Here is a 12,532-nt window from a genome sequence, read left to right on the forward strand (position 1 = left end):
TTGCTGCCTGCTCAATTTATGGAACTAAACGGAGAGGTCCATTCTAGTCTATAAGAAATTAATTTTACAAGAGGGAGGTTCGAGCTACATCTAACACCTAAAGAAAACATCGTTCTTAATACCAGGGAATCCATATGGTGCTGATTATATTAGTGATGATGCTGACAATGCAGATGCAGATCAGAGGTTGATATACAATGAGTCTGGGTATATATGTGCATACTGAGAAAGAATGGATCAGTATATGATCTTTTACCGCAAAACAAGAAAAACCCATTATAAGATCAACATGGAACTATGATGGGGTTTTAGTGTGGTATTTTAACCCTAAAACTTCAATAAACATATATTACAAATATAAAGATGCGAGATATCCTCACCCCTTAAAAGTTTTCACTTTGCTCCCTTATTAACGGTAACCGCATGTGTGAAAGAGCTGATGTGTTATTTTTTCCTCCTTTCCTTTGTTTTGTGAATCGTTTTGACTTACTTTTTACCTTGGAATTTTCTTCTTTCTCCTTTCTTGCTTGATGAGTTACTATACTTCAGAGCTCTAGCAATTCAACTTAGCTTGAATGCATCAACTTTCTCACTCCTCTAATCCTCTCTCAGCTTTCTCGCTTTCTCTCTCTTGCATTTCTCTTACCTGGAAGGCTATGGAGATGAAGCATGCTTTGCCAACAAGAGCTTCAAAAGTTTTGCCAACAAGAACTTCAAAAGTTTTGCCAACCAGAGCTTTGAAAGTTTTTTTTGTTTTTTTTTTTTTATGGGTAAATTTTGATTTAATTAAGTACCAACTAATTTTGTGGATTTTCAATTAATTTATCTAATGTGAAAACCCTAATTTCAGGGAAAAATATTCCTAAAGAAGAAATGGAGAGAAGATGAGACTTCAAATACAATATGGCATGGTTAAGAAGGAATATCATTTACTTCGATTAACTGAATTTTGATCTTATTATATAATCCTATAGAATTTATGTTATCATATAATTAATTTACATTTCACTATTTGTAAAATAGACCGAGAAGGCCTTGAAGCAGCAAAGTGTTTCTGAGGTAATCATCCATTTCTGTAAAATGCTAAATTTGTTAAATAATTAAGTTAAATTATCCTATTTTAAAAATATTATGGAAATTGCAGCTTGAAGAAAATTGGAAAGGGAAAGCGACCTGGGAAAGGAGGAACAGGTTTTGGAAGAGCATTAGTTTGGAATTCAAGACTCCCAGATAAGCTATTTAAGGTTAATTCTTTTTCTTTTTTAGGTTGAGTTTAAGTATGTTAAAATGAATTGATGAATATATTAGTTTTGTATTGGTCACTGGAATGACGACTCTGGTATTGATGACCTTGCTTAACCTCGAGATCTTGTTGTTGTTGTTGTTCATGTTCTTCATTCTTCTACTGGTTTGTATTCATTTTAATTGTTTTTTAAAATTTTAATTCTGGGTATGTTAAATTATTTGTAAGAGACTTCTTCTTTCTCTATCTGTTAGACCCTTTTCTAGGTGGACAATTGAGTCTGATGAGGAGAGAGAAAGAAGAGAATGATACTATAAAATAGCGCAACACAATAGTGGGATATATGATTGAAATCTACCGGTCTTTGGTTAATAAAGCTGATAAGAAATTCGCTAAGATCAGAGATTTCCTTCTTTATGAACGCAATAGGTACATTTCTTTTGTTGTTTTTTTTTCCTGATTATTCAAGCCTTTTGATTGTTGATTTTAAGGGGTAAAGATTGTTGATTATACTTTTATTTTAATCTATTTATTTTATATGGGTTTTGTACTTTTGTGTTTGAATTGGGTTTTTCTTGTTATTATTTGGGAATTGAAATTATCCCCAAGTGATTATCACCAGATTGTTGTGAAAATCTTTGATGAAGCAGATGATAATGATAATTTATGCTAGTTTATCTTAATTTAATTCCATGGATGGCGCTATAAAGGTTGGTTTAATGTGAATTTTTATAATCATTGAGTAATGGCTCTTGTTTTTGGACTTTTGCGACGGACGTCTCTGTTGTCATGACATTCTCTGTCTTCATCTTGGGTGGTTGGGTTCTGTTCAACCGCTTTGTTGGGGATGCAATGGTGTTGGGGGTTAGTGCTTAAGATTGTTAAGAGATTTGCGTTTGTTACGTCTTTGGCTACTAGGAGTTTGTCGTTTAAGATGAATATGCTTTAGCTACCAGGAATTTGTTGTTTAAGATGAATTTGCTTTGGCTAACAGGAGTTTGTCGTTTATGATGAATGTGCTTTATTTTGATGTTTCCCGGGTAATTTTAAGGTTTGGATTGCTTTAGAAATTCGTTTAATTCTATCAATTTTTGGTAAATATGTTGTTTTCTTGCATAAAGATTGTTTTTTTAGAGCGAAAGATTTGATCTTTGTTGTAGTGCGACATTGGGTTGATTTGTCTATTTTCTAGAGTTGTGGTTAATTTATGCAATTGGTGAAGGAATTAGGTTCTGGCTTTGTTTGGAGATGAAACAAATGATTTTGATTGTTTAATTAGTGTGACATTGTGTTTATTGCTTGGCTTCCGTTTATTGATTTGCTAAAATGCCTAAACTTTAACTTAATTATGCAGTTGCTTAGAATGCTTCTTGCAAGATGGTTCTGAAAGAAGAAAAAAATTATCTTCAATGGTTTGTTATTAGCTGTTGAAGAGAGTAGATTGTTGTTATAGACTGGATTCTACTGATTTAATTAAGCACAATTAATATCAATTTAAGGCTGAAAGCTTGAACATTTGATTGATTAAAGGTTGGAGTACGTAAGGATAGCCATAACTTGAGGTTATGAATCTCTCAGCAGCTTGAGGCTACAAATCTCCTAGCAACTTGAGGTTGCAACTCTCCAATTTTTCCTCACAATTTTCTGCCTAATCTCACTACTAAGTTTACTACCCTATTTATACTCAAGACATCTAAGACTAAAGATGGATACATGTGACTCCTTAACTAAAAATGCAAAACCATAATCAGACATTGTTAAGGCTTGTTGTTTGTTTTCCTTTTCTTTGCTTCTGCTGTCCCTTTATTGGTAGCCGCTTCTTAACTGTTGACCTACGGTTTGTCAACCTATGGGTGTACACTTGGATGGGTTGGGCCTTATGGTGATCTATTACAATTGTCTAGATTTTTGTTCTTCTGAAATTAGTTGCAATTGGATATATAACTTATATGTGCCAAGATTATTACTAGGATCATAAAAGTTGATAGAAATGTTGCCTTGCTGGCTTGGATTCAATACTTGCGATTTTTCATTTTGGGGAATGAAATGTTTAGGAAGTCGGGCAGGTGGAACTCAGTTGTGTTCTATTCATTGTCAGGCCTTCGGCTTGAGGTAGCAATTTGACATAAGAATGATAAGTTAACTTCTAAAGGAAAATCTTTATAATTTGCCAATCACATCTCCCTCCCCGCTATTATCATAAAACGATATAGTATGCATATGTGAATCTTATGGTTATAGGTTTGTTCTTCTCTTTTAGCAACATATGAGATGTTATAGACTTATTGCATAAACTCCTTAAATCGATATATCTGGTTTGACAGATGTCATACTAAAAAATATGTACTTTTGTTGCCCATCCGGTGCCTAATGAAAACCAGTAATATGAATTGAATGTGACGAAATTTTGAATGTCACTAGAGAAAGGAGATGCGGATGCTGCAAAAATTGTTAGCAAATCATTGTCTTAGGTTCTTGTTAATTTCTACCCTCTTGCAGGGCGATTAACTATTAGCCCCGAGGGTAAATTGATTGTTGATTGTACCAGGGAAGGACCGTTGTTTGTCAAGGCAGAGGCGAATTGTTGTGTTAGAGCTGGTGGGAATAGTTGGTGCTGATCCCATGTTGCTAAAGAACCTTGTTTATGATGTTCCTTTTGTTGAAAATATCATTAAGACTCCTACTTTCATTGGTTCAGGTATTTTTTTTTCTATTTCTGAAGTTCAAAAATTTTATATATATAGTATTTTTTATCCCTATCTAATACTCCCTCCGTTTTTAAATACTTGTTCCATTTCTCCATGAGCGGAGTTTTAGGAGAAATTAGAGAAAGTAATAAAATATGGAGGTAGTGGGGTTGGTGGAAGAATAAAAAATTATAGAAAGCAAAAGTTGTGGAGAGAATTGGAGGAGAGAGAATATATGTTGGGACCACTAGGTGAGAGAAACTGATTAAATATTGTAAAAGCTTTCCAAATAAGGAAATGGAGCAAGTATTTAAAAACGGTCGCAAAAGTAAAGTGGAGCAAGTATTTAAAAATGGAGGGAGTAAATAATTTGGTGAGATTTACCTAAAATGGTTGGGAAATCAATTGATATATGAGATGTTTATACTGTTAAATGTCTTTATAGTCATTTTTACATGTATTGACATAGGAAGTTTAATACTAATCCCTCCGTTTCTAAATACTTGCTCCATTTCTCTTGGACACGCATACCGATGTTAATTTTTAATCACTAATATCTTTAACTATCAATAAGTATAAATTCTAACAATTGAAAATTAATAATCTATTCATTGAGATGATTCCAACAAGTACCCACAACACTGTATTTTTTCTTATGTATAAATCACAAACATTAGTCAAAGTAGGACAAATGAATAGTGCAAAAAATAGAAGTGGAACAAGTATTTAAAAACGGAGGGAGTACTTGGCAACATCAAAATCGGGTAATGGCAATTTATTTATAGTGTTCTTTGTAAATTTATATTGATGTTCAATACTAGTAACTAGCCTCTATAGAGTAAATCTGATTGATAATTATGGGCTTTTTGTGGTCGAGTTAGTTTATAGAATTAATTTTGGTTTTGTTTTTGTAAGTAAGGATAAAGCCTTAGTGCTTTGATTGGACTATTAGTTTCATATTTATAAAGCTATTAAAATGCTCAGCTACTTTTTTTTGTATACTTTGATCCAAGTGGAATAATGTGATTGTACCATATAGTTTGATCTGAGGCTGTTAGTTCTGTTTGATACTCAGTTCATGCTTTAGCATTTGTGGTGGAATTCTAGAATAGCTATTTCAGCTACTAACTATGCCTTCCTGTCTGAGGTGCTGTCGATGGGAATTTCTGTCTCGATCCTGAATATATTGATTGTTGATCAGTTCATTCTGTTTATGAATACAGCATGCAAGCATAGAGGTTTTGTTATGATATCACATTATGACTGTTTTTTTCCCTTGTAAATACTTTTTTGTTTTTGCTTTCGGTAGGCTTTCAAGATCTTAAGTTACTCTCTCTTCATTGAAGTTTTTAGGATCTCCATCTGAGAAGGGTATCAATCAGGGAACATTAGTAATCTTTAATTTGGATCCATCGGTTTCAACTTTCAAATGAGGAACTGCGTCTAATATTTGGGGCTTGTAGAGAGGTCAAAGAGGTGATTGAGTTTTCCTCTTACATATGATTTGGGTTTATTAGTTTTCATGTTTCGGTAGCTGACAATAATCTTACTTGTTTACCTTCTACTGGTAAAAGTCTACATCAATAACCGCAATCCACATCTATGTTGTAACCCTTGTGCACTTTTACTCTATAGATATGAGATCACAACTCAGGATGGATGAGAGATCATAAAGAATCTAGGAGATTAGATCGATGTTGGCTATCGTGAAAATGATATGAGGTAATATGATCAATAGCTACAACTGAGATGCTGCTTTTGAATTAAAATTTGCATCAAAGCACAATTTAATGTCTATCAGACATGAAATGGCTTACACTAGCAGGTGCTCAGTTGCTTGTGCGACATCAAGATATATATAGCTCACCATGTTGTTTTTTAGTGTATACATCAAATTGATGTACATTACATTAAGGTTTATCGCCACAAATGTTGTAGCTACACTTTTTTTTGGATGTATACTTGTATTATAATTTTGTTTTACTATTATATTCAAGATAACTGAGCTTGATTTTAACTAGTTTTACAAGCCCTTTTGCTACTAATTTACACAATAATACATTAATACACTTAAGATTACACGTATTAGTTGCATATCATAGCAAGCTCTAAATTATGGTTATATATGCAATAAAGAGACATTGATAGTTTGATACTGTTTAGTGTAAAAATTACTATAAACATTGCAAATTTACAAAAAAAAAAAAAAATATAGTGAGAGAGAAAAAAAAGTATATCCATAAATTTTCAAAGCCATTTAATAAAGGGAACGAAGAGATTATGATTTAGGAGTTAAAAAAAAAAGAGCGAGTGAATGAGGTTGGGGCAATAGAGTAAGGAATGAGTTAGAGGGGGAACAAGTGTGACTTATAATTTCAAACCCTTAGGGCAACAGAGGAAGGGTGAGGTAGGGAGTAGTAGAAAAAAAACCATTTTTTAGTGTTTAATTGTGGAAGAGACATATTGTCCATGAAGGAGGGAATGGAGAGAAATTAGTGAAATTAATCAACAAATTTATGTGTTTGTCATGAAAAAAACAAACTTATTAATAATCTCTTTAGAATAAAATTTTTTAACCTTATGGTATAATAGTTTTAAATTGTTAACTAATTGCTTCTTTTATGTTTCTATAACCAATTAGCCATAATAGATTATATCAATGAAAAGATAGATAGGTTTTTATACTTGTGAAACCATAAGAAAGAGGTTTATATGCAAGCATGAATTAACTATGAACATCACAAATTTATAAATGTATATAAATATTTATATGAGAGAGAGAGAGTTATCACTTTTAAGAGGTCATGTGTTCAGTTAAATTTTGATGAAATATAACACTTAAAAGGTTACTAAAGAAGGTAAACGGTTTGTATAATCACTATAACATAAAATTACATACGTAGTATTAATCATTTTAGAAAAAAAGGTAACATTCTGACCATGAGGCTAAAGAAAGCCATTATTCCTACTTGACATACGACTTAGCAAGTTAGCATATATGGTGTACAAAATGTCGCTCAATTCGTTTATTTGTTATTGACAATGCTTATTATTCTACATTAACAACGTGACATGTGCAAATAATTTTGTTTGAGATATTTGCTTACTAAGCTACACGTACTATACATTCATTACACGGTGCAGTTGTAACCCATCATACCGTATACCAATAGTATAAGGTAGATACACCACCTTAATGTTACATCATATGTATTTGGCCATATGTTTTTTTATGCAAGAATAAGATAACAAGAAGATAACATATGAACAAGATACACACTTTAGAAACCCCTGTTCTTATCCTTCACCGCTTCCACCGCCCCTCTCTTTCTCATCCCCTGCTCGCCGGCGACAGGGCTAGTTTTGCCTAGCCGTCGCCGGCGAGCCTAGTATGTTTGTCTTTTCCTTTTTCTAGTGGTTTATATTGCTTTTTAGGGTCCGTAGGTGAAGACTTCAGGGGAGCGCCGAGCATCTTCTTCGGTGGGTTTGTGGCTTTTTGGTATTTCGTCAAGTGTTGCGGCTTATTTCAACTACATAGGAACCAAAGGCTACTCTTAACGCCGTCGTCGAAAGGAATTTTGTTAAATAATTCCCGACGGTAAAGGTGAAGTTAAGGATAGGGTTTCCTCGTGTAACCAAGTTAGGTTCAACGAGGGGTTCTTGCTGCGTAGCCGTTGACGATTTTGTGGTGTTAGTTTTGGTTGCTTCCTGTGAGGTTTGTCAGGTTCTTGTAGCCTTCCCCTGTGTTCTCACGGTGTTCTTGCTGCCTTGTTTTTTTATGTTAAGTTTTCGTATTTGTTTACCCATAATAAGTTTGGTAATTAGGCTTTATCTTAGTGGAGTGCCTTTGTTTGGGGTGGTTGGTTGTTTTTAGCCTGTTTGGTAGTCTCAGCTTGGGTGGGTTGTCTTATCTATTTCATTGTCCTGCTCCTAGGTGTTTTCAGGGGCTAAGGGAAGTGTTTATGGTTTTTGTTTCTTTGACTAGGGAGGTGCTTGTATTTTGGTGTCTTTTTCAAAGTGTGTTTCAACTTTTTGTGGGTTTGAGGTTGGGTTGTGTTTTCCTCTATAGGGCTGGTTTGGTAGGTTTTAGTGTGTGCCTAGTTTACTGTGCAAAGTTAGATAGTTCATATTGCAGGGTGTCTTTAGGTGGAGGGTTAGTAGTTATTTGTGGTAGGACGAAGGTCTGTGTGTTTTGGTCCATGATTGAGTGTAGGAGTGTCTTCAGGGAATTAGTCAAGAATAGTAATTCCCAGTGTTGGTTAGCAATGAAAAAATTCATTGCTTTCAAAAATTTCAATCTAAAAGAGGCTCCCCGAACACAATGTTTGGGGGTTCATAGCGCTCTAGTGAAGTTGGATCTCATCCCACTTGAAGAGGAGAGACCAACCGTACCCTTTCATACGGGTACCGAGTCACATGAAATTGTGACTGAAATTGTAGTATTGAGCCTAGAATCCCTCTTGACTATTCTTTCTTTGGGTCATAGGGATTGCTCAAATTGTGAGCATTTAGTCTTGCTCATAAGGTTCTCTCAATCAGGCCAAGGATTTTCGTTTCTTTTACTACTTACTTCCTTTGTTAAGCTCTATAAGTGTACGTACCAAGGTCTTATTTCAAGCTTCCTGCCCTAGCTTCTACACTTCCTCCTGTTACTATGCAACCTTCAGTTGTTACGGGTTGATGACAATACAATGCACAAGTATAGTTTGTTTTGACAGGTTTTTATGGTTTCATTCGTGGATCCCATCCAACACCCAAGGGCACACATTACCAAGTTTTATGTTTTTGGTTTTTTAGTGTGTTTTGTTCTTGTATTTAGTATAGTTTCTTGTTTTAGATCTCTTAGGTTATAATTTGTCCTTTATTTATGAAGTTCTTATTGTCACAAAAAAAAATAAAAAATATTGTAAATAACTTACTAATATAAAATAAGATTTTTTTTACAAGTTACTTTTTAAACCCTCAACCATTCAAAAAAGTTTAGTTAATAACCTAATAAATAAATTATACATTTAAGTCTTTCAAAAAACATGTACAATCACTAATTATTAATACAATTCAATTTATCAACATGTACATTCACTAATTAATATTCATTAATTCATAATTATTTAAACAAAACCTACACATTAGCCTAAAGATATGACATTTCCGGTTTCACACACTAACAACACCATATTGCTTCGAGCACAACGCTCGTGTAGCACCACCATAGTAGAGTACTATAAGATGCTTTATTATGGTGTAAAATCAATGAAAGATACATTGTGGCAACTAATAGCCAGGTAGCCAAGAGAAGTTAGATAATCACTCATCAATTCAGATAAAAAAAAATTACTGCAGCAAGTTAAAAATTCGGTAGAAGAATTATGAGCAAGACCTTAATGACTTTTCGGCATAAAAAACAAAAGATTAAATTTGAGTTCTGTTTGACATGACTAATAATAATTTGTAATGACCCAAAATTCCATAAAGGTAGCACAATGCATGAACTTCAGGATAATTCCATCGTTGAAGTTTCTTCCATGAGAGATATGTAAACTTTTTTAGATCACATATAATAAAACACATTGATAGAGGTATTGGATGTGTAGGGACAGGAAGAAGCTATGTGATATGGCTAAGTGTATGTATCACATATTAACATACATCAACGTATTAACGACTCCAATACGTGTGACATCCACAATGAAGTATCAAACCAAGATATAGACTTTTCTTCCACTAATAATTGCGCCACATACCAAATCACTAATAGCAACTAGTTTTCACAATCTACTTAATATTGAGATAAAATCAAGAATCAAGTTGCGTAGGGCGAATACGAAAAAGAAATAAAATAAATAAATAAATTATATTCACTCCAACAAAATTATTTCAAAATTTTAATCAATACATATTGTTCAAAATTTAAAAGCTATGTGTAAAGATCTTTTTGTACTAACACTGCCTACTATTGAAGATGATTTAATCCTTGAAACAGATGCTAGGAATGAGCACTGGAGTGCTGTGTTAAAAATCAAAGAAGGAGAAAAACTTTGCAGATATAGCAGTGGAAGTTTTAATAAAGCTGAGTTAAACTATCCTACAATGCAAAAGGAAATCCTTGCAGTTATTAGAGGGATAGAGAAGTTCTTAATCTTCTTAGCCCCTAAATAGTTCTTAATAAGAACATATTGCAAAGGCATACTCGGTTTTGTAAAAAAGAATTTGTCTAACATGCAAGCGCAAGGGAGACTCCTACGTTGGCAATTATGGCTTAACCAATTCTCCTTTACTGTTGAACATATACAGAGAACAAAGAATTCTTTGGCAGACAACTTGACCAAAGAGTTAGCTAATGTCGTCCAAGAAGCTCAAGACTACACAAAAACCTCCTACATACCAACTTCAAAAGATGGATGTAGAGAGGAAAACACTCATTGATGAGATCGAAAAGGCAATGGAGCGGGTTTCACCCTCCAGTTGGGCCTTAATGCAAGGCTTGATCATATCAGCGAAACAACGTTCACGAGATGGTTTAATTAAGGGTTGCCATCGGGCAGTCCAAAGATTATTGATGTTCGAAGTAATAATTATGTTATTTCAGCTCATTCCTGATTTACGAAACACAATATTAAACAAATTAAATAAGAGATAATGATTTTAGAACCTAGTACGAGTTGGTGGCAACAAGGTCCAGTAAATTCTTTGATCTTCAAGATCTATAGGGAGAAAGAATAAAGTTTCCTAAAAACTCTAAAGTTGCATCATTGTGTTTCTACCCATATCCTCTTAATCAAAATGCTCCATTCATTAGTATACATTACAAGGCTTGGGATTATGGAATGGTACATGATTTCTATGAATTCCCTACTCCTTATGGCTCTTTCTTTCCAAGACTTACAAAGCTCCAACAGTACGCATTCAACAAGGTTCGGAAATATTGTGATGACAAAAAATTAAAGAAGACTTTCAGCTAGGAGCAAGGATGCAATGTGCTAATATTGAAGTTAAAAAAGGAAAAGTTAGTCCATCGTATTACTTGATAGTGTTTGGGAAAGTGAGGTGTTGCAAAGATCCTATACTAATTCGTCAGAAGACTGTTAGAAATCCAATTGAAGCCAGAGCACTGGGATTTTTCTACATTTCACAATATCTTAACGATTTTATAAAAAGGAAAGAAAATCCTCCTGTCATATTACATGTTGGTAACACAAAAATGTGGCGCCTAACGAGATGAAAGAATATTTAGTAGATGGCATAAACAACACCAAGTCAATCTACAAATATTTAGAAGATATTGAAAGTGGGAAGTTTCTGTCATTTGAAGGCCATGAGTATCTGTTTGAAGCATTCATGAGTTGGGATTAAGAATACGCAACCAAATGTGTTGTAGACTTTGGCATAGGAGAAGAGAATCCTATGTATGAAGACAACAAAGATAGTGAGGGGAGCCTACAAGAAATGATGATGGATGAAATTATGAATGCTTGACCCTACACCATCAATAATTCAAGGAATCTTCACTGTAGCCATGTTTTACTAATTATTTCTGTCTTAAAGTATCTTTGTAAAAAGCAATGGTGTAGAATTGCTTGCTAAGTCAGGATAAGGATCCTATGTAACTTTGCTTCCCTATATAAAGGGACTTAGGTCAAGAAGTGAAGGCAGGGTTAGCTATAGAATTACTCTGAAAGATTTAGAGAGTCCTCTATAGAAAAATACTCGCCTTAAGAGAAAGATTGGTTCTTCATCTCTCTTAAAGTAGAGAAAACTCTAGTTCAGCTTATGTCGGTTTAAGCTTTCAGTTTGTGTGTGTTGTAATATATAAGTGCTATAATCTTTTCAAATTAAATAAAATTTTGTTCAAGAAGGGAACGTTATCCCCTTGAACTTTATATATCAAATGAGTTATCTTTCTGTTTAAAAAGTTTCATCATAAACACAGTAAGGATTGTTTAATTAGAGATTATGGTCTAAGGTAGGAAACAAATTAGATATGTGCTGAGCCCGATCTAAGGAAGACATGGTTGGGGTTAGCTACCTTGGTAAAGCCGGAAGCTCAGAACGCCGGAGGTTCCATTGTCAACTAAGTTCAGGTATTGGTAAAAACTCTCGAATTAAAGAATTATTATTGCGGAGCATGGTGGGTTGTTAAACTGTTAAAATAATTTATTTTGATGAATAAGTAGTAGAGTTGTGATAACTAGTACCGTTAAAAGTCATTAATCAAGAAACAAGTAAATATTATTATATAAATAGGTTTGTTGGTATCTGTAGACACCCATTTGTGTCTCCCCAAATCAAACCCGGTGATGGGTACCTTTCACGTTGAATCACAATCGAATGAAGTGAAAGTGTGGAAAGTTCAGTGTTGCGGATAGTTTTAATTTCTTTTCTCTTCTCTCTGTTTTTGAAAACCTATTTTAAGAAAACAGCCAATCCAGTTTGTTTGGTCCATGATATGGATCCAATGGTAGTGTAGTTGGATAGGGCTTGAAAAGAGATTTCCAACGATATATTATAAGCCCAATTCCGATGAATATTGAGGAAGTTATGGCCAAATTACCAAACTGGGCCCGATTTGAGCCTCATATGTGGCCCAATGATCTAGAGGAGG

At 34.0% G+C, this 12,532-nt stretch overlaps 1 long non-coding RNA gene across 1 annotated transcript; it reads left to right on the forward strand.

The window, feature by feature from the left end:
* Window positions 1-456: 456 nt before the first annotated feature.
* LOC110719890 lies at window positions 457-10,733 on the forward strand. Its single transcript, XR_002511181.1, has 7 exons — window positions 457-1,059; window positions 1,145-1,244; window positions 1,498-1,672; window positions 3,792-3,941; window positions 5,277-5,406; window positions 5,566-7,645; window positions 9,914-10,733. It is a non-coding gene; the product is annotated as an uncharacterized LOC110719890 (long non-coding RNA).
* Window positions 10,734-12,532: the final 1,799 nt, after the last annotated feature.

The sequence above is a fragment of the Chenopodium quinoa genome, unplaced genomic scaffold (genome assembly GCF_001683475.1).
Source record: "Chenopodium quinoa cultivar QQ74 unplaced genomic scaffold, ASM168347v1, whole genome shotgun sequence".
Lineage (NCBI taxonomy): Eukaryota > Viridiplantae > Streptophyta > Magnoliopsida > Caryophyllales > Amaranthaceae > Chenopodium > Chenopodium quinoa.